Source organism: Zootoca vivipara, chromosome 12 (assembly GCF_965207765.1).
Source record: "Zootoca vivipara chromosome 12, rZooViv2.hap1.1, whole genome shotgun sequence".
NCBI classification, from domain to species: domain Eukaryota; kingdom Metazoa; phylum Chordata; class Lepidosauria; order Squamata; family Lacertidae; genus Zootoca; species Zootoca vivipara.
In genome coordinates, this window is record NC_142595.1 from 2812434 (window position 1) to 2835506 (window position 23073).

The 23073-nt window shown below is 42.6% G+C and overlaps 1 protein-coding gene across 9 annotated transcripts in view; it reads left to right on the top strand.

The window, feature by feature from the left end:
• Positions 1 to 23073, top strand: part of LOC118095417 (poly(rC)-binding protein 3) — a 249935-nt gene that overhangs the window by 15988 nt on the left and 210874 nt on the right. Inside the window, exon 1 of one of the 9 annotated variants that reach the window (XM_088655482.1) lies at positions 17005 to 17092. The exons of the other annotated variants lie outside the window; for them this stretch is intronic. The gene's annotated coding sequence lies outside the window, so the exon portion shown is untranslated. Of the gene's footprint in view, positions 1 to 17004; positions 17093 to 23073 lie in introns of those variants that run through there. 9 annotated transcript variants of the gene reach the window in all.

Below are 23073 nucleotides of genomic sequence, written 5' to 3' on the forward strand. Positions count from 1 at the left end.
CAATTTTCAGATCCCTTCCCATTTCTATCAATGTCATCAGCATGCTGATATAATTCAATTCCATCTTCCATTAGCCACTAATGCCACATTAGGCTGGGCTAGCTAAATTAGATCCTCCCTAGGTGTTTGCTCTTGGCTCTCATAGTATGTATGAAAGAAGCAACCTGGTCTCCCCACTGGTTTCTCGCATTTGTTCCTAATGTACTCTGCCCACCCTGTCCATTCTTTCTAATCAATTTTATTGGCTACATTAGTGCTTTCCCAGCTTTAATGACTTGGGGCTTCAGATATAAAACGCACACACACAAAACGAAAACAAAAAAACCCAACCCAACTAAGAACAGAAGCTCAGAATGGATGAAACTCAAGTAGTACTATGGCCTCATCCAGAATTATAATCTTAACACAGTTGTTTAGAAGGTTAGATCAGTTCCATCCCTGTACTAAAAATGTGATTCTATAATCGTATATCTGGTTTCACAAACAGTAAAGGTGCTGCTTTCATTGTTGCACTGCTGCTATAATCAGTGGTGCTTAAGTTGTTTGTTTTAAACAAGTTGCAGATTGAATAATTTAAACTCAGTCTTTCTTTGGAATGGAATGGAATTCTTTTTAAATTCATATTGAAGTGAAGCAAGCTGTTTATATGCTGGCAACATGGTGAAGGCATGCATGGTGCCCAGTGACTTGTTCCTGCTGGTCTTTGCCTTCCTGGTGTAAAACCATTTCATGCTTTTGGAAAGATGGCTGTTGTGACAAAGTAAGACCCTACTTTCATAGGCGGCAGGTGTAGGGGGCCACAGAAAATGTGTGGGTGCTTGTGGTTTCTACTTGTCAGAGCCCCAACACAACCTCCCACAGAGTGTCAGAGGCCTTGCCAGGCCTCCAAACGTGACTTCAGGTAGAAACTGGAGGAAGGGGGTGCACTGGGGGTGGGCAGCCCCGGGTGTCACCACTGAGCGGGGGGACAAAATGCTGGACAGCACTCACTGCAGGGCCTGCAGTGTGCCTGAGCCACGCATCTCTCCTGGGACAGATGTGGTGGCTTGGGCACCCACAGGCTCCCCGCAGCACCTTAAAGGCAAACACATTTTATTATGACAGACACTTTCATATCCTCTTTATTATGGCACAAGACTCCACTTCATCCGATGAATGAACTAGGAAACCAAGTTACTAATGCAGCTGCTTTGGGGCTTCATTAGATCTTATATGGCATACAAGAATAACAATGCCCTTGCTGTTTGTAAAAATGAAAAGCAGCTGCAGGAGACTATGGATTATTAGCGTGCAGGAAGGATGAGAAATAGGATTTTGACTTCTGACTTTTTCCAGATCAAAATTGCCCCCCTCCCACCTGCCTTTCTGACTAAGTGGGGGGTGGGGTGAAAGCAGCAGCAGCAGCAAAACCCAGGGAAGGAAGGCCGAGCCCCCCACCTCTCCCCTCTCCCCGTTTGACCGCTCCTGATCGCACTCCCTTCCTGCAGCTTGCCATGTTAAAATTTTGTCGTGAAGCGCCTATACTAGTTTGCCATGTGAAATCTAGTTGGGCCCTAAAACAGATGTACTAGAAATGCAAGAGAGAATGAACTGCTGGTAATTTTGTGTTTTATTCCTAGAGTGAATCCATTAATTTTACTTTTTTTTTAAAAAAAAGGAAAGCAAAAGTCAGTTTTAGTATGTATCAAGATTCAGGAGTACTGTATATAAACGTGGATTACTAATATTTATTTAAAAAGCTATATGTTGTTTAATAGATTAAAAAAACAAGAATTTGTCCCCTATCATTTATGATGTGGCCTATCCTTGATGCCACATCTTTAATGCATTGTACAGGGCGCTGCCCTTGAAGATCGGTCCAGAACATGACTTGGCAGGGTACAGAGAAAGAGCATAGAATGTACTGTAATGTATAGTTAGGGTGTCCTAGTCTTAGGACCTGGGAAACCAGGGTTCAGATCCCCACTCAGCCAGGAAGTTTACTCGGGTGACTGGCCCGTCACCAACTCACAGGGTTGTTGTGAGGATTGCATGCATGGTGTGCTTGACACTGGGCTGCACTTTGGAGAATTCACCACAACATGGTAGAAACTCTGCCTGGCGCCCTCCTTTTGAGATCTTTTTGAGATTTTGGGAGGAAGCCTTTTTCCAGGTTTCCCCAACACCTGAGCTGAGGATGGTGGTGACTGGTGAAGAGACCTTATCAGCACCCTTCCCTCTTCATATAGGTACCAGGTAAAAAAAAACCAAACCAGGCCTTTCTTTAATTTGTGCTTCTTTTGATTTGCATTCTTTTTTACTTCTGTTTTGTTTTGTATCAACCTGCTTAGGTGTGAAGCTTTTCTTCTATCTTTCTCTACCTATTTTATTTTGTTTTATTATAGTTCCTTGTTTTCTGTTAACTGCTATCTTAACTTTTTGTTTTTAGTTGCCTTGAAACCTTTTTTTAAGATGATGACAGGATAAAACGTGTTTCTTCATTTCAGATTTAAAAACAATAACAAACCCCAAATGCCTTTGCTGAACTGCACTTATGGCCTCATCCTGTGCAGTGTGGCTCATAGCACTGGGCTGGATAGTTTCAGCACTGGCCAAAGGGCATTGTACTGCTTAGGACCCAGCCACTGCACACTCCTTTTTAGAAAACACCCCACAGTAATAGGAGATGAGACAGAGCCATATTGTGATATTATATCAGTGTCACTGAGTCATTTGCACTGTGGCAGGACAGGGTGTCCTGACCAAAAGAGAAAGACTGTTGTTAAGCAGTGCAGAAAAGAGCTTTGATTTTTTAGCTGCTTACATGCAAATTTATTTTAGTTTTGCACAGTAAAGTCCTACAGTGGTACCTCGGGTTAAGTAAGTGTCATTTGCACCCCGAAAAGTACTTAATCCAAGTGGTGATAGCGCGCATGCACGAAGCCTTCTTAGTGGCTGCTTCCAGACAACTTTGGAACTCCCTCCCTTGAGAAGCTAGACTGGCTACTTCATTGTTGTCCTTCCACTAGCAGGTGAAGACTTTCCTGTTCCAATAGGCTTTTGGGAACTGACTGCTTTTAATTAAAGCAATGGTATTGTGCTGTTTTTATTGCAATTATTTGAACGATTTTAATATATTAGGCATAATATAGTTTTTATTCTATTAATTCCATCACCCTCTCCATGTTTTTAGCTGCTCTTATTTTTATCTGTAAGCCTTCTTGAGTTCCATCAGGGAATAAGGCGGGGTATAAATAAATAAATAAATAAATAAATAAATAAATAAATAATATGCAACTGCCTATAGAACACAAAGCCTTGTTGATCCTTGTATTTTGACCTTGTTGTGATCATGCTGGTGAGTTCAAATGAGGCTGCATGTTACAGAGCAGTTCAATAAAGCTTTGAATCTCTAAGGGTAGTTAATTATCCTATAGGAGGGTCCTATTTGGCTCTAGAAACTGAGAAGGGTTTGGTGGTTTCTTCCAGCAGACTACTTCTCAATAGTTAAGGCCAATTGAAGAACATGAGTAATACGGTAGATTTAGCGTTTAGGAGCCAGATGCTTATAAGCTCCAAGATGGGTTTGAGGTCCAAAACAGAACTTAAGATGGGGGCTGAATAACTAGGCAATTTGGGTTATTCAGGTGTTTCATATCAAAGCATGACTGGTAACTACCAACAGTCAAATTTAATCAATGACTAGGCCTGGGCAATGTATCAATATATCACCCAGGATGGGTATGAGGCCGCGATAAACTGGGTGAAGCTGCCATTGTGCTTTGGCCCTTATACCACAGAAGGAACACATGGGCAGGTGGCTTCTTCAAACTTCTCTGCTGAGGGGTGTGTGGTTGCCGGTGCCTCAGTGGAGCAGTTTAATGAAGTCCCCACTGCAGCTCACATGAGCTGGAGGCAAGGGGCTTGATCATTACGGTAATTTTTAAAAACCAGATAATACTAATACTACTAATAATAATAATATATTATTTATACCCTGCCCATCTGGCTGGGTTTCCCCAGCCACTCTGGGCGGCTTCCAACAGAAGTATTAAAATACAATAATCTATTAAACATTAAAAGCTTCCCTAAACAGGGCTGCCTTCAGATGTCCTCTAAAAGTCTGGTAGCTGTTTTTTTCTTTGACATCTGATGGGAGGGCGTTCCACAGCGAGGGTGCCACTACCGAGAAGGCCCTCTGCCTGGTTCCCTGTACCTTGGCTTCTCACAGCGAGGGAACTGTCAGAAGGCCCTCGGCACTGGACATCAGTGTCCGGGCAGAACGATGGAGGTGGAGACGCTCCTTCAGGTATACTGGACACTGATACAAGGCAAAGCTTAGGGCTCATGCATGCTGCTATTACAGACTGCCGGTGGATATGACCAGAGCTGGTGGTGAGCATGGGAAAAGCCAAAGTGGGGGGGGGGCACCCTCTCACCTTCTTCCTCTTTCTCTCTGCCAACTCTTTTCTCTCTCCCTCTCCCTCTTTTTTTCTTAAATGTGCATGTCACTTGACTCAAGCATCTGTAATTCTGTAAACTTCTTTTTAAATACAAAGCATGTGTGTAGACAGACCTGCCTATGAATGCTTCAGCTGTAGGGAAAGATTTAGCATCAGAGTGAATATTGGATACTTAATAAAGTAGATGGTCATTGTTACAGATGAAGTCTCCTTTTGTTGGGATGTTAAAATTTAAAATAGAGATGTTCAAGCCACAATCCTACATATAGTTACAGGCAGTGCTTTTTTTCCTTAAAAAAATGTTTAGCGGTACTCTCATTTTCCTACTCATATTGAAATACTTCCCCTCAATGAGGCCAGACTTAGATTCACAAAATGTTTAGGGGTATGCATCCCCCTGCGTCCCCCCAGAAAAAAGCACTGGTTACGGGGAAGTAAGTCCCCCACAAACTCAAGGACCTTGCTTCTGAGTAAATATATTTGGAGGGAGGAAATGCAGGATGGAAAAAGTCTTACAGTGCAGTCTTAGGCATTTCTACTCAGAAATAAATTGTGACGAGTTCAGTGGGCTTACTCTGCTTAAGTCAGCGGATATTTTAGTCTCTAAAAGGGAGATAGGGAAGAAAGGCAACAGAGAGCACCAGGGAGAGAATTAAACAGTGGCGAGAGGGGGAATTAAAAACTACTGAGGTAAAAAGAGGAAAGGCACATTGGGGAAGTTGGAGAATGAAGCTATTGGAGATATGCTGGCCTCTTTAGAATCAGAGCATTTTAGAGTTGGAAGGGACCTTGGAGGCACCTAGTCCACCCCCTGATCAGTATAGCATTTACAGTGCAGGATCTGCAACTGCAGCATCCCTGATTGATGTCCATCCAGCCTCTATTTAAATACCACCCAAGGCAGCCTGTTCCACTGTTGAATCCGCTTCCCTATGATTTTCTAACAGAGAACAAGTCTGTATCAGTGCTTCCCAAACTTTTCTCCCCATGGACCACCTGAAAATTGCTGAGGGTCTCGGCAGCCCACTTACTGGTACTGGTAATTATTTTTATGCCTGTTGTAGCAATTGTAATGCTCTGTGTTAGATGCTGTATGACTTTTAACTGTAATTTTAGAGATAGGCTATAGACCACCAGATTGAAGCTGGTGGACTGTCCTTACACCAGAGTTGGAGAACTGCTGTTCTACATAACAGAACCTCATCCATTCTCCTACAAGTCTCAAAGATTGCAGACAGTGGCTCCTTCAGCAGAGACTTGACTCCCCTGAGTCTGGAAACATGAGCTGGTCCAAAGTAGCTAGGTCTTCTCCAACCACCTCCTTGCCCATCCTGGGCTGCAGGTTCTTTCTTATATAATTTGTTTTTCTGCTCACAGGTTCAACACGCTTTCCTTTTTAGGAGAATATACCATTGCATATTAAGATCATTTCTTCTGACTTTTTGCTTCATACCTCAGAGTAACAATAGGACTGAGACCAATAGAAGTTGAAGTGGCACTGTGTGTGGTGGGGTTTTTTTTAAAAAAAAAAACCCCAAAGGTATCATTTGTTCTCTTTGTGTGTGTGCCTAATATACAGTATGTATAAGAACATTCAGTGTGGAGGATGTGGGTTGGCTTGAGAGGTAGTTTGTTGCTCCTGCGGAATATGCCTTCACATCTATTCTGAAACATAGAGGAGGGAGGGAGGGAGACTGGAGTGAGGTCTCCCCACACTCCCCAAATGACTCCCTGGTTCTTCATGGTTCTGAAGAGATTCTTGGCTGAATTCTTTGCTTTCCATTTTCTGTCACTAGAGAGTCGGAACATTGGCTTCCTAATGCAGTGCACAGATTTTTACAAAAGGCTAGCTCTCTTGGGGTTATTGAGATAAAAGAACAGATGGTGCAGTTCCTCTGGAGTTTCCTAATTGTTGAGTTTACTGTTGCACATTAACAGCTAAATGCAGGCAGGGACGTTAACATAAGTACACCCAGCTCAGGCTTGCAGAAAAGGTGTGTGGAGAATTGTTGTGTTCCCTGAATATCATGTGAAGCAGAGGGGTTTCGGGTTGTTTTTTTTTTAAGGGCTGGTAACAATGCAGCATACCTCTAGACAACTCAGGAATGGCATATTGTTCAGGATTGTTTGTTATATAATGTTAATGATTTTATAAATCATTACCACTGGAAATATATATATCTGCCTTGAACAGAGGAATAGACCACCATGGAATGTTCTTCAGGGCATATGGGGAACTTTTGTTGCTAAATATAGTGCTCCCATCATGGAGGGGTGGCCCCTACAACCCTGAAATTCCAGCTCAAACTCCGAGTTGAGGACAGTACTCACTATACATTGTGTTCTTCCTTTTGTTCTATGCTCTGATACCATTTGTTTATATGTAAATATCGGTTGAGGTAAATTAAATTTTTATAAAGACTGCCTCTCATGTCTTTTTTTCTTTTAAATTCTTGTGCATGTGAGTGTAAATTCTGTCTGAAGGAGAGACAGGTACACTCCCCTTCGCAGTAGATCTTATATTGCCTAGTTAGCTGATGAATTTGTACCATCTACTGAGGGGGATAACTGTCTCCTGGGGGGCAGAAACATGAGACACTCGACTCTGCCTCTTGTTTCTATCTTCTAATCCCTGGGACAGGACACTGTAAGAATTCTGAATCTGTGCCTGGAGGCAATGCAGGAGCAGATAAGGGTGAACAAGCTGAGGTTTAATCCAGACAAAGTGAATGCACTGCAAGTACAGACTTAGGAAGACATCATGCCCCAGAAAGTGCTTTGCACCTGATCTTAGACAGGGTTGCACTCCCTCCAAGTGCGCAGTTCAGGAGTTCTACAAGATTTGGTGCTAACTGTGGAAGCTCAGGTGGCAGCGGTGGCTGGGAGTACATTTCCGCTGCTTAGGCTGATGTGTCAACTGCAGCCGTGTCAGGAGAGCTCCTCTGATCCATGTCCCAGATGTTGTTGTTGTTGTTTAGTCGATTAGTCGTGTCCGACTCTTCGTGACCCCATCGACCAGAGCACGCCAGGCACTCCTGTCTTGCACTGCCTCCCGCAGTTTGGTCAAATTCATGTTCGTAGCTTCGAGAACACTGTCCAACCATCTTGTCCTCTGTCGTCCCCTTCTCTTTGTGCCCTCAATCTTTCCCAACATCAGGGTCTTTTCCAGGGAGTCTTATCTTCTCATAAGGTGGCCAAAGTATTGGAGCCTCAGCTTCAGGATCTGTCCTTCCAGGGAGCACTCAGGGCTGATTTCTATCAGAATGGATAGGTTTGATCTTCTTGCAGTCCATGGGACTCTCAAGGACTGCAAGAAGATAAAACCTATCCATTCTGAAGGAAATCAGCCCTGAGTGCTCACTGGAGATGACTATATGACTATAATGCACTCCAGACTGTCCTGTCTTTAAAGACAATTTGGAAATTATAGCTGACTAGCGGGGGGGGGGCAGGTCAGTCAAATAGCTCAGAAAGTTTCCAGATTTGATCTCTGACATCTCCAGGTAGATTTGCGAGAGACTCATACATGAAAACTAGAGAGCGATACAGAGTAAATACTGCAGCAGATGGACCACTGGTATATGGCAGCTTCCTATAGTCCTGTGAATCGTGTAACACCATCTGTATACCAGCTGTAATGCTTGCCAGTGCATTTCAAAGGTCAGTTTAAAGTGCTGTTTCCAACCTTTAAACTTTAAGGACTTAAATGGTTTGTGCCAGAGGTATCTGAAGTACCACTCAATACAAGTGGCAGCTTCCTCAATCCACCTCCAAGAGTAATTGAGATAGCAGGTACTAGTGAGAGGATTAAAAAATTCCTTCAGTAGTACCTTAAAGACCAACTAAGTTTTTATTTTGGTGTGAGCTTTCGTGTGCATGCACACTTAATGGTATCTGAAGAAGTGTGCATGCACACGAAAGCTCATACCAAAATAAAAACTTAGTTGGTCTTTAAGGTGCTACTGAAGGAATTTTTTTATTTTGCTTCCACTCAGACCAACACGGCTACCTACCTGTAACTAGTGAGAGGATATTCTCCATTGAGTGTCCTTTGCTCTGGAATTCATTACCAGCTGAGTTCTGACAGCCTCGACTTTACTGGTCACTTGCCTTTCCCTAAAAATAGCTGCATTCTGTTATTATATTGTTCCTGATAGTCTCTGGGTATATAGCTATGCACTGGAATTGAGTTTGGGCCGGGATCTGTCTTACTGCTGATTTTGTTAGTGTGAGAAAATGTTGGTTGTTAGTATTTAATATTTTATTGTGGAAGCCATTTAGAGAGAGTCTTTACTCTTAAAGGCATCCTATAAATGTTTTAAAATAAAAAAGGATTAGGATCAGAGAGTGGTTTGTTTGTGATGTTCAATTTCATCGATGGTGCACGTCAAGATCTTTTAAATGACCAATTTAAATGCTGCAAAAAATAACAAGGGCAACCATTTTATTACATGGAAAGTGGTTTTCAAGTTCATATGCCTACATTCATTTTCCCTTGAGAGAGTTTCCTACTTAAACAATCTGACTTAAAACCCAAAAGGTTTTTTATGTGTAGAATTACTGTTATGCAAATCATATTAATTGCAAGTCTTTTGATGTGGTATAATCTCAGGGAGATGATCCTTCCTGTGGAGTGCTTTAAAATGCAAATGCAGAGAATCGCTATCCATTTTAAGAAGGCCTAGTCAACATATAACACCTAACCAATCTAGGTTTTCTGTTGATGTTTGATCCTTTAATATTGGTTCAAAGTCTTCGTTATTCTCATAAATAATAGTGCAGTATCATTTATGAGAGAGATTCTCAGCTAGGTACCTCCTTTCAAACAGAAACTGGGTCAACAAAGCTTATCTCCCACGTAGAATTTCTATTCCATTAGGAGTATAAATGAAACGCAGATAAAGAACTGTATACAGGAGAAACAGGAATGTGAAAGAATGTTGGCTTGTTATATAAATGTAGAAAAAGCATCTTATTTTTCTCCTTTTTTGTCAAGCAGCAAGCCATGGCTTAGCGGCTGGCATATACAATGAGTGCATTTTCAAATGCTGCATCAAGAAACATTGATAGTGACAATGACTTGTTTGAAAAGCTGTTTAGTTGCTCTGACCTTAAGAGATTGCCACCCCAATAGGTCTACTCTGTGCTTATTAACTCAGTTCGTGATAATTAAGAATTCCCAGATTCAGGGACAACTATTTTCTGTATGCTCCTTTCAGCTTGCATAACGAGGTTCTGGAAGCAAGGAAGTAATTTATTAAAACAGGGCCATGGCATTTGAAAATGTAGAACACACCACTTTTGGAACCAGTTACAACTGGTTTTGTGCAAGATTTTTAATTCTTCAGTCATGCTAGGGTGGAAGGCATGTGGATCCTATTTTTAAATGTTTGAACATTGTTGAACAGCTCAACCCAACAAACAGATTCAGTAAATAATCAATGAGAGTCAATCTGGTGTAGTAGACCGAGAGTTGGACTTAAATGAAGGAAACCTGGATTAAAATCTTCACTCAGTCATATTGCTTACTGGGTGACTTGACCTCTTCACACTTCCTTAGATGATGTAATGTAATAATCTTGATGTATGCCAATCTCAAAACCTTGAGAAAAGGTGGGGTCCATGTATAATCAGTTTTTAAATCCATATGAATTTTCACAAAGGTGAAAGAACTACTTCCACTTCCAAGTGAACTTTAAAGTGAACTTTAAAGATGTAGTGTTGTTTGTAAAAAATAGATGTTGATGATCCAGTGTTGAGTGAGAGAGAGAGAGAGAGAGAGAGAGAGAGAGAGAGAGAGAGAGAGAGAGAATATTTAACTGGCCAGTTGACCGCTTACAGCATCATTTAGCAGGAATTTGGATGCAAGTTACTGTTCTGAAGAGAGATTTAATAAAATTTATATACAGCTTGATTGTTAAAAACCCCCTCAAAATGGTTTACAAAAAGAGAAAACTATAAAACCAAGATACAAATGACCTTACTTTAAAAGACGCAAGTTAAAATACTACAGCAGGTTAAAATACACCTCAACTTTCTAACATCTGACTTGTTTAAACAAGAATGTTTTCAGCAGGCGCCTGCTTGATCTCAGATTCAATACGCAGGGCTTCCACAGTGCAGTTGCTGCCACATTAAACGATCGAGTTCTTATGGAATGGGTATTATGTGGCATCGATTGAAGCAGTTGAGTGGGTGATCTTATAGGTAAAGTTGTCAAAGGCTTTATATACTCACTAGCTGACCCGGCCACGCGTTGCTGTGGTTCTTTCTTGTGATCCCCCACCCACCCTGTCCTGATCCATGATGTATCCTGCCCCCTCCATACCTTTGGCCCCCACCCTTCGAAAAGGAACTGTCAGCTTCTAGGTTCTATTTCCCAGCATGCACTTTTGTCTGTGCCTTCTGTTGTCCCTGGGGAGTGTTGGCCCCTACCCCCGGTATCTTCCTACATTGGCCCCCACCCTTGGAGAAAGAACTGTCAGTTTCTGGGTTTCATTTCCCAGTATTTACTTTTGTCTGAGCCCTCTGTTGTCCCCTCCCCCTTGTATCTCCATACATTGGCCCCTGCACACGCATCGTGAACATTTCTGTATATTTAGAATAAGGATCGGGGGTGATGATGCGCCCTGGGACCCAGAGAACTACTTTTAAAATCCCGACCGGGGGTGTGTGTGTGTCAAATAGCGAAGCCCCACAGCCCTGTAGCAACAGACAGACCCAGACAGAAGGAGGGGGGGTCATATGGGCCACTTGGTGCGGGCCTCCGAATCCAAAGGGGGCCCTGGTCAGCATATTCACAATCAGTAAAATGAAAAAAGTAACAAAAGGGTTAAAAACGGCCACATTATCTTATCTACCTGGCCCGGGCCCTGTAAGGGCCTGGCAACAGAAGGCGCGTTCTGAAGCACCCGAGTTGTTCAGTTCCATAAAAAAACCAAGAAATGGCAAGGGGAAGGTAGGGGATTGTAAATTGAGGGGGGGGAATTGGGCACTGCAAATATCTGAGAACTTAAACTGGGGAGAGAAAGTGCATGGTTGTTTTTTTAAAAAAAGATGCAGAGGGTTGCATTCAGTCGTAGTATATGTGAAATGGAAGGTAATAGCCCCCCTTCAGATCCCCCTGAGCCTCAGAGTCCCCCTGAGTTGAGGCGAGATACTGTGGAGAGGGCAGGTTTCATCCCTGTGTCTCCCCCCACCCTGTTCTGACCCTTTATGTATCCCTGCTCCCTATTCATTGGGCCTTGTTGCTGGAAAAGGCCTGTTTTCAGTTGAAACAAAATAAAAATATTCCTTCCAGCAGCACCTTAAAGACCAACTAAGGTGCTGCTGGAAGGAATTTTTTTATTTTGTTTTGACTACGTCAGACGTTGTGGCTAATCCCTGTGACTGCCCCCATGTGTCCCGATCCATGATCTATTCTGTTTGTCCCCCCCCCTCTCCGTGACCGGCGTATCTCATGACGTTTTGAAGGATGGTATTTATTTTTGTCTTGTGGTTTTTTGGGGGGATTTGGGGGGGATTTGGGGGGGTAGTGGTGCTAAATTGTAAAGTAAAAACCCCTTGCCATGCCCCCAAGTGCATTGCTGTGGGTTATCCCCCCCCCCCGGGCCTAGTGGGGGCTTGGCAGGGGCCTACATAAAACAAAGGCCGTGCTGCAGCCTGTGATAATGGCCGACTTGGTGGTTTCAGTTGCTTGCTTGATGATGTCATTTGGTTTGTGGGTGTGGCTTAGATTTCACAGGAAGGGAGGGGGTGGAGGAGGGTATAACGCCACTTGAGGTCGCTGTTTGACTTGGTGGAAAACCAGGTCTATACCTGCCCAGGTGTGTGATTTGAGGGATTTTTGTCCCCAACAACGCTCGGGGAGTGGCCTGGATCGTTGTGTCAAAATTTCAGGACGATCGGTCATGCGGTTACGGAGAAAAGTGGAACACACACTTTCACGATTTTTACATTTTTATATATATAGATGATTTGATTAGCTGTAAGATTGGAATCTGTTCTTTGGCCCACCTTGTAAAAGTGATTAGGTTTGGGTCTAACCGTTTCAGTGGTTGTTCCATATCTTTGGAATGCCCTCTCTAAGAAATTCATATGGTCTACTCACTAATTGTGGCCTTATCTTTTTTTAAATTCAAGCCTTCACTCAGGTGATTTCTAAGACACCCATCACACAACCTCCTCTGCAGCTTTAACAATTAGAAGTAATTCCAGAGGGACTGCCGCCATTTCAGCATGTTGTGCAGAAAATATTCCTTGCTCAGTTTTCCTTACAATACAGTATATGGTTGTTCCACATGCGGCAGCGTTTCCCAAAACAGAGCATTAAGAAAAGATGGTAGCTGCAGTGTAGATTTCCATGCAATGAAGCTTACAGAAGATGCTAGCTGTTTTTGTAGTGCAAGTGCTGGCTTTATGTTGCATCTCAAAAGCAAATTTCTTTCTAATGGAGAGTCTCCTGAGTCATCCAAGTCCAAGAAAACCACATTGAACTCAACGTTTCCCCTGATCACTTCTTTATTTAGTACATAGCTGTGGTAACATACTCAGATTAATCCAAATCCTCTTAAAAAGGAAGAAGCTGTCTGGGTTGCCATGCCAACTGAAAGGCCGACCTAGGCCTGCCCCACAACTCATTTTTTAAGATAAGCCATATTGTAAATGGAGTCAGTCAGGGCTGAAAGCTGTAGCAAGATGGATGATCCACTAGGTGCAGCTTGGGTGTGCTGTGCTTCCTGGGAGAAACCAGGATCTAGTTAGAAGGCCCACCTTTTTCTCTGCCCTAAGAATCGAAAGCCTAAGACAGGGGTCCCCAAACTAAGGCCCGGGGGCCAGATGCGGCCCAATCGCCTTCTAAATCCAGTCCAAGAATCAGAATGGCTTTACATGAGTAGAATGTGTCCTTTTATTTAAAACAACGTTCCAAGCACACAGCTGCCACAGTGGTTATTAATCCCCATAGGATTGAGTTGGAGAGAAAAATGCTCTTTTTACAAGGATCACAAGAGAAGTCCCTCAAGCTTCAGGTCTGTAAAATGCATGGGAAAGAAACCCAAGCCTGGGGGCTAGCAAAGCAGTTCTTGTTCACTGGGTGGAGTAGGGGAGGGAAAAGCTGGAAAGAATTGCTGAGGGATTTGAACTGAACTAGTTGGACAAACCAGGACTGAAACCTAGTCCATTTTTGGACAGAATGAAATTGAACTGGAACTGGCGAGGTCTGACCAAAGCAGAATAGAATGGTACCATTAGTTCTCATGAGCCAGACACTCTCTTTCTATTGCTGCAGCAGTGCCCTGTCTTATCCTCCTAGAATATCCTCTATGATAGAATCATAGAGTTGGAACAGACCACAAGGGCCATCCAGTCCAGCCCCCTGCCAAGCAGGAAACACCATCAAAGCATTCCTGACATATGGCTGTCAAGCCTCTGCTTAAAGACCTCCAAAGAAGGAGACTCCACCACAATCCTTGGCAGCAAATTCCACTGTCGAACAGCTCTTACTGTCAGGAAGTTATTCCGAATGTTTAGGTGGAATCTTCTTTCTTGTAGCTTGAATCCATTGCTCTGTGTCCGCTTCTCTGGAGCAGCAGAAAACAACCTTTCTCCCTTCTCTATATGACATCCTTTTATATATTTGAACATGGCTATCATGTCACCCCTTAACCTTCTCTTCTCCAGGCTAAACATACCCAGCTCCCTAAGCTGTTCCTCATAAGGCTTCATTTCCAGGCCTTTGACCGTTTTGGTTGCCCTCCTCTGGACATGTTCCAGCTTGTCAGTATCTTTCTTGAACTAGTATCCTTCTTAAACTAGCTTGTCAGTATCCTTCTTGATCTAGAGGCTATACTCCTATTGATGCAGCCCAGAATTACTGTTGACTGTTGACTCATGTCAAGTTTGTGATCTACCAAGACTCCTAGATCCTTTTCACATGTACTGCTCTCAAGCCAGGTGTCACCCATCCTGTATTTGTGCCTTTCATTTTTTTTTTTTTTGCCCAAGTGTAATACTTTACATTCTCCCTGTTAAAATTCATCTTGTTTGCTTTGGCCCAGTTGTCTAATCTGTTAAGGTCATTTTGAAGTGTGATCCTGTCCTCTGGGGTATTAGCCACCCCTCCCAATTTGGTGTCATCTGCAAACTTGATCAGGATGCCCTCAAGCCCATCATCCAAGTCATTTATAAAGATGTTGAATAAGACTGGGCCAAGACAGAACCCTGTGGCACCCCACTAGTCACTTCTCTCCAGGATGAAGAGGAGCCATTGATGAGCACCCTTTGGGTTCAGTCAGTCAGCCAGTTACAAATCCATTGAATGGTAGCATTGTCTAGCCCGCATTTTACTAGCTTCTTTACAAGAATATCATGGGGCACCTTGTCAAAGGCCTTGCTGAAATCAAGATAGGCTACATCCACAGTGTTCCCTTCATCTACCAGGCTTGTAATTCTGTCAAAAAATGAGATCAGATTACAGTAGTCTGACATGACCTATTTTTCAGAAACCCATGCTGACTCTTAGTGATCACAGTGTTCCTTTCTAGGTGCTCACAGACCGTTTGCTTAATGATCTGCTCTAGAATCTTTCCTGGTATTGATGTCAGGCTGGGTATGTTTGGTAATAGTTTGGGTCCTCTCTTTTCCCCTTTTTGAAAATAGGGACAACATTTGCCCTCCTCCAGTCTGCTGGGAGTTTGCCTGTTCTCCAGGAATTCTCAAAGATTACTGCCAATGGTTCAGAAATCACCTCTGCCAGTTCTTTTAATGCTCTTGGATGTAGTTCATCTGGCCCTGGAGACTTGAATACATCTAAACTAGCCAAGTATTCTTGTATTACCTCCTTACTTATTCTGGGCTGTGTTTCCCCTGCTTAATCATCTGCTCCATATTCTTCAGGTCGGGCATTGTTTTCTTTTTCGGAGAAGACTGAGGCAAAGAAGGTATTGAGGAGTTCTGCCCTTTCTCTGTCCCCTGTTTGCATTTCACCATCTTCTCTTCTAAGTGACCCCACTGTTTCCTTGTTCTTCCTTTTGCTACGGACATACCCATAAAAGCCCTTTTTGTTGCTTTTAACCTCTCTAGCGAGCCTGAGTTCATTCTGTGCTTTAGCTTTTCTGACTTTGTCTCTACACGTGCTGGCTATATGTTTGAATTCCTCTCTGGAGATTTCCCCCCTTTTCCATTTTTTGTACATATCCCTTTTAAATCTTAACTCAGTTCAGTTAACTCACCTACTGCATCATGCAGCTGGCTCACTTTCATCTTGAGGCCTCTTAAAACTCCTAGGCTGTGTTGTCAAGTCATGTCACCCACCTTATATTTGTGGATCTGAATTTTCCTACCGACTTTACATTTATCTGTGTTTAAACTCTTGATACACAAGGCCCAGTCCAAAATTGTACTGAAGGCTTCAAAAGTTGCACAGGATATAGAACAGCCCCTAGGCATAGCCTTATCCACATAATAAGCTCCATCCAACTGGAACCCAAGGAACTTAAATGCATGTGGATGGAGAGGAAATACGGTAAGTGGAAGGCAGCTCCCACAATGCACTTTGCCAAAAGTGCACCTTTCCCAAAACTCCTGAATAACTTGACCGCTTGGTCAAAGGTGGCATACTTAACATAACACAGCTCAGGAGGGATAGCATCATTTACTGATGAACCCTGAGGGTAAGATAAATTATGCATTCAGCAAAATTCACCTGGGGGGGGGCTTTTTAGGCACCATGCCCAAAGGGGAAAGGTGCAAATCTGGGTAAAGAAGGCACTCAAACTTTAGCCCTCCCAGCTCCTCCTGCAGGCATTGGCTAATCATTTGTACTTACTGGTGGTGGTTTGCCCCTCCTTCCTTTTTCTATACACACCCCTTTTAAACCTGAGCTCATCTAAAAGCTCTATATGCAGCCACTGCAGTTTCTTAGAAGCTAGAAGTTTTAACTCACAGGCAATAAATTCAATCCCAGCTGCACATTAATCAAGAATTCAATTCAGTGCTGCTGAGGGTCATTTTATATATAAATGAAAATGGGACTTAGGCTGTATATATTCATTATATATAAATGAAAATGTCTGTCCTCAGGTTTACAAACTAGGCATACAAAGTGCCCATGTTAGGGAAATCAAAGGAGGCCAGGCTGAAAAAAAATCATTTGAAACCTGTCTTTGAAACCTGTGCTGAAACTCTCTTGAGTTTTCCAGTTTTCTGCCTCTTTCTCAAGGCCCTTTATTATCTCTCTGACCCTCCAAGTGTCCCTATTTTCCAAGGACAGTCCCAGATTTACAGAAGCCACCCTGATTTCTGATTTGATCCCAGAATGTCCTGCTTTCCCTTAGGACGTCCCTATTTTCATCAGAGAAATGTTGGAGGGTATGAAGTTATTTTACTCCCCCAAGTCACGGAGAGAAGTAACTATACAACTATACAAATATCTTCTAGACATTTGAAGGCAGCACTGTACAGGGAAGTTGTTAATGTTTTATTATGTTTTTATATATGTTGGAAGCCACCCTGAGTGGTTTGGGCAACCCAATCAGATTGGCAAGGTATAACAACAACAACAACAACAACAACAACAACACAGTCTTACCTCGGCTCCCGAACACCTTGGGAGTTGAACGTTCTGGCTCTCGAATGATCGAAAACTGGAAGTGAGTATTCCAGTTTCTGAACTTTTTTTGGAAGCTGAATGTCCGGTTTGGCTTCTGCTATTGTTTCCAGTGCAGCTGCACAATCGGGAATCAATCAGAAGCTACGGCTTGGTTTCTGAATTTTTTGGAAGTCAAACAGACTTCTGGAACGGATTCCGGTCATCTTCCAAGGTTCGTCTGTAACGGGATAGGATGTCCCTATTTTCATCAGAGAAATGTTGGAAGGCATGTTTTCTTTTTTGTGTGGTGGTTGCACGTACTTCATCATTGCAATGGAAGCCAAGGCGGGAGATGATAGATAGATAGATAGATAGATAGATAGATAGATAGATAGATAGATAGATAGATAATGAAAGGTTTGCTGAAATAAAGTTGAGCAGGAGTCAAAACAATACAGTTTTATAAGGGACGCAGGTGGTGCTGTGGGTTAAACCACAGAGCCTAGGGCTTGCTGATCAGAAGGTCGGCGGTTAAATCCCTGCGACGGGGTGAGCTCCCATTGCTTGGTCCCTGCTCCTGCCACCTAGCAGTTCGAAAGCACGTCAAAGTGCAAGTAGATAAATAGGAACTGCTACAGCGGGAAGGTAAACGGCGTTTCTGTGCGCTGCTCTGGTTCGCCAGAAGCGGCTTAGTCATGCTGGCCACATGACCTGGAAGCTGTACACTGGCTCCCTCAGCCAATAGAGAGAGATGAGCGCCGCAACCCCAGAGTCGGTCACGACTGGACCTAATGGTCAGGGGTCCCTTTACCTTTACCTAAAAGAATACAGTAAGGGCATCCACCTAATGTCGATAGGAAGGGATTTTTAAAACAGGTGCTGCCATATGAAAATATTGATTTGTCAGAAATGTGAAATGAGTGTCATATGACATCTTGCATGCCCAATGAGAAATGTTAAAAGTAAACAGATGCAGACCTGACATATGGTATGTTAAATAAACCATTTTGTTTTTCAAATTAAGTGGGAGAGGGATTGAACAGACAGGTGAGAAGCTTCCTTGCAGCCAAGTTGACAAACCACGGTTTTTCCAAATGCAGACATAGTGGCATGCAACCAGTTGTGTCTGGGCCAAGAAGCCAATTTGCAGGGCCAGTCAGAAAAGCTGGTGTTAGTTGTAAGTTTGGGGGAGTGGGGTTGGATGTTTGTGATTGTTTGTCTAGGGATAAACAACCAGTAGGAGATGGATAACCTTTGAAATCAGTGTCTGGAATTGAAGCATACAGTATGGCATATTTAGTGTTTTGCTGTCAGTTAACCTAAATGGCAACCCAGGTGGCTCTGTGGGTTTAACCACTCAGCCTAGGGCTTGCTGATCAGAAGGTCGGCAGTTCGAATCCTTGTGACGGGGTGAGCTCCCGTTGCTTGGTCCCAGCTCCTGCCAACCTAGCAGTTCGAAAGCACGTCAAAATGCAAGTAGATAAATAGGAACCGCTACAGCGGGAAGGTAAACGGTGTGTCCATGTGCTGCTCTGGTTTGCCAGAAGCGGCTTTGTCATGCTGGCCACATGACGTCATGCTGGCCATACGCCAGCTCCCTCGGCCAATAATGCGAGATGAGTGCGCAACCCCAGAGTCGGTCACGACTGGACACAATGGTCAGGGGTCCCTTTACCTCAACCTAAATGGCAGGTGGTAAGGGAGACATCAAATTTCTCACATTAAGTGTTGGGGGGCTCAGGGACCCCATAAAGTGACAAACAGCTAATTTCTTAGGAAAGCACAGCCTGAAATAACACTTCTGCAGGAAACACACCATGTGAAAAAAAGAAGATAGATGGTTAAACATGGCTGTTTGTTAAGTACTGGACAACATTTCACAGCACCAGGGAGTTCAATGTTCAGAGATGTAACTGTTCTGTTTGCACAGATAACCCCCCCCCCCTTTTTAGTGAGAAGGATTGGAGGAGGTTCATTTTTATTAAGCATGGAAACAAAACACTCCCTATGTCCTCTGCATATGCCCCAAATAAATTAAGAAAAATGTTTCTTTTTTTAATCATACTTTCAAAGATTTGGAATAATTTAGAGATGGAAAGCTTATAAGAGTGTGATTTTAATTTGGTACAGGATGAAGACAGAGGTGAGTGAACTTAGCAATGTCAAAAGGCATGGGGGTGTACTTTACTCAAGGACCATAGGGTGGGGGTGGGGTGGAGAGAGAAAATGTATCCAAATTTCAGCACACCTTAATATACTGTATATATGTTACATACCGGTAATTGAATTTCCTCTGCTCTCTACTAGTAATGACTAATAATAATAATAATAATAATAATAATAATAATAATAATAATAATACTCACTAACTTTATACAATAAAAGGTCTCAAAGTGACTTGACAATGTAAAATACAACACCAGTAAAATATGAGCACCACTCTAGGAGGCAACAGTAATTAACCCAATACTTGGGTGAAGAAAAATGCTCGTTAGTCTGCCACCAAAGGCCTAACAGGGATGGTGCCAGGCATGCTGGTGACTTGTAGAAGTCAGCTGTAGTTCACCACCTCTCAACCCACGTGGTGTATGAGCAGAGAATGCAGAGCCCCAGCAAAGTCTCAGCAGAACAGCTTCTTCCAGCGTCCCCGGTTAAGGGGGAAACCCCTCTCCTACATAGTTGCAGGCATAGGCAACCTTGGCTCTCCAGATGTTTTGGAACTACAACTCCCATGATCCCTGACCACTGGCCCTGTTAGCTAGGGGTCATGGGAGTTGTAGTTCAAAAACATCTGGAGAGCCAAGGTTGCCTATGCCTGGTTCAAAGTAACAAAGGTGTTTATTATCTCCAGACACAAGACAAAGTGAAACACTACTATCTAATATACAGTGGTACTTTGGTTTAAGAAGAACAGCTTAGTTTATGAACAACTTGGATTACTGTGTTTTGCCTATATGTTGAACACAGCTCTATATTTAACTACATGTGGCGAGGGGAGTGAAATACTTAATTTGAATGCTTTTACAAATGTAATAGTTGGTGCTTTTGTTTGCAGTTTGTTATTTCAAGTTCACATTAAACAAATTATCCTTCAGTACAAGTGATAGGCCTAGCAAGATATGTGAAAAATAATGTGACAATTAAAGCTTACAGAGTGGAGACTTCCGGTTTTACCGCAACAGCGTTCGGCCACGCTCCGTGAGGGCTCTGAGCCGCGGGGTGTCTGCAGGAGATCTAGGGGGGTGGCAGAAGGCTAACTGCCCTCCCAAATTAAGGGGCAGAAGGCGATTCAGCCCCGAGAAGGTCGGCGGTGCCTAAGAGAGCTCCTGGCATCCCTCGCCTTCGGGCTGAGGAGGGGGGGAGTCCCGGGCACTAAGACGCCAAAAGCAAGTATCCTGCAGAAAGCCGTGCTACCGACGCAGTAAAAGACGGTAAAATCTCTTTTTACTTCAGCTTGAATTTGTACCGGAGCGAGGAGTTAACTAAAAGGGGAACGTGGATACACCCCTCCCTTGGAAAAAGAGAACTTAAAATTTAAAGGAGGAAGGAGGAGGCGGCTAAAGTAACGCGGATATAAGCGAAGGGGGGGGCGAATACGATCAAAGAAAGCCGTTTTAAAACAAGTCAGAAACGCTGCCGGAGAAGTAAGAAATTAACCCGTAAGAAGCGAAAGATAAGGAGAATTTTTCAGAGAAGTTTGCCCGTGCACTGGGAGGGAAAATACGTACCATGAAGGACTGTGTCAGCCAAACGTTTAACCCAGGGAAAGCCGCTTGATTAGTACTGCGAAAGGAGGAGACAGAGAAAAACCTTAGAAACTATAAAAGTGAGACGCTGGTGAACTGTAAAAGCAAAAGTGGACAGAAATAGCGAAGGGAAAAAAAAAGTAAAAAATGGCGTCTGATTAAAACATACAATGACTGTGCAAAGTAGCTGAGCAAAGAAGGCGGAAGTGAGGGAGAAAGTGGAGCAAGGAGAGGTAAAGAAAGAAAAGGACCCTAAGGAAAGAAAGAAGGCGGGTGCGCCACCTAGCGGCCGGAGGAATAATAGCAACGCCATATAAAGCAAGGAGAGGTAAAGAAGGAAAAGGACTTCAAGGAAAGAAGGGAGGCGGGAGCGCCACCTAGCGGCTGGAGGAATAATAACAACATTATTTAAATAAGCCTAAAGAAGCGCCACCGTGTGGCTAAAAATAAGAAGTGCAGCTCCAAATCTATTTTTCTGTCTATCAAAAACAAACAAAATGCCAAATGACTCTAAAATGAAAAAAACTATTGGTGCAACAGGAAGCTCCCAACAAAGACGGACCTCAATGGCGGATCACGAAATGGATTTGAAAGAATTGATTTGGAGTCTGAAGGAAGACATGGGAGAAGTGAAAAAAGATCTCGCCGAAATTAAGAAAGAGATGAGTGACAGAGTCAAAACATTAGAGGATAAAGTAGAAAAGCTGGAAGAAAAAGCTGACTGTGATATAAAAGACAAAGAAGAAATAAAGTGCCACATGAAGGAACTTGATGAGAAGAGTTTGGAAACAACAAGAGTAATAGAAGAACTAAAATTGAGAATACAAGAAATGGAAAACACAATAAAGAAAATGACCAAAGAAAAAAAAGACAATAAGAAAGAAATAGAAAAAGCAAAAAAAGACATGGAAAAACAAATGATGATACAAGAGGCACAAATGGATGCGTTGGCCATGATGCAAATGAAGTTAAGGGAAAAGACATTAAGATTTAGGAATATTCCGGAAATGGAAAATGAGAACACCGAAAAAAGGATTGCCGCAGAAATAGCAAAATGGCTAGGATTGGACGAAGCAGGAATTGAAAAACAAATTGAAAAAGCATTTAGAGTAAACTCGCAGAAAGCAAGAGCAAATAATTGGCCCATGGACTGCCTTGTCACATTTAAATCGAGCTGGCTAGTAGAGAAGATCTTGCAAACAAAAGGAAAGAAAAAATTAAGAATGAGACTGTATTACAGAGACTGTAATACTGAAAGAGATCCCACCACGTTTAATACAAAAGAGACAGAAATACCAATTCTTAACAAAACACCTGAAAGCGAAGAAAATAATCTTCCGATGGGAGTACCCAGAAGGATTATCTTTTTTCTACAAGGGAAGAAGGAGAAAATTTGAGAACGTGGGGGAGGCAGATATCTTTTGGAGGAAGTACTGGCAAGAACTAGGGGGGGACAGAGCAAGACAGATTGAGGAAGAAGAGCAGAGAAGAAAAGAGGAAGAAAACATCCAGTCCAGCTCAGGAGAAGAGGAAGATGAAGATGAGGACAACGGGGAAGGGGAGGAAGGCGTAGAAGAAGAGGGGGCCAAGGAACAGGGGGAGATAGAATGAAGGTTAAAATTAAAGAAGGGAAAAAGTAGTAATGTAATAGAGGGGTATTCTTTCCTTTCTTTCTATGATCTCCAGAGGATGAATTTGAATTGTATCTCCCGAAAATGAACCTCCTTTTTGCTAAATACTTTACATTACTTTATTTTTTATATAACCAAAAGGAATTTTATATTAATTATATTGATTCTCCAATCTTTTATTTCCTTAATAAAGTGTAATAAATTGAAGCAGAATGAAATTAAAATTATTTTCATGGAACATAAATGGCTTAAATGATAAAAAGAAAAGGAATAAAGTGGGACATATATTGAAGAAATTAAATTGTGATATAGCCTGTCTACAAGAGACACATGTAAACAAAAAACATGAAAGGGTCTTGGTAAATCCAAGTTTGGGGAAGGAATTCATTTCGACCGATGTAAAAAAGAAAAGAGGGGTGGTATTATATATAAAAGGAAAGTGGGAACCCAAAATAGTATGGAAAGATAAAGAGGGAAGGATAATAATGGTAGAAATATTGGTAGAGGGGGAAAAGTGGCTGATAGTTGGGTTATATGCGCCAAATGGGAGCAAAATTAATTTTTTTGAAACAATGGAAGAGAAATTATGGGAACATATGGATAAGCATATAGTATTAATGGGGGATTTCAATGGAATAGTGAACCCAGAATTAGACAAATCAACA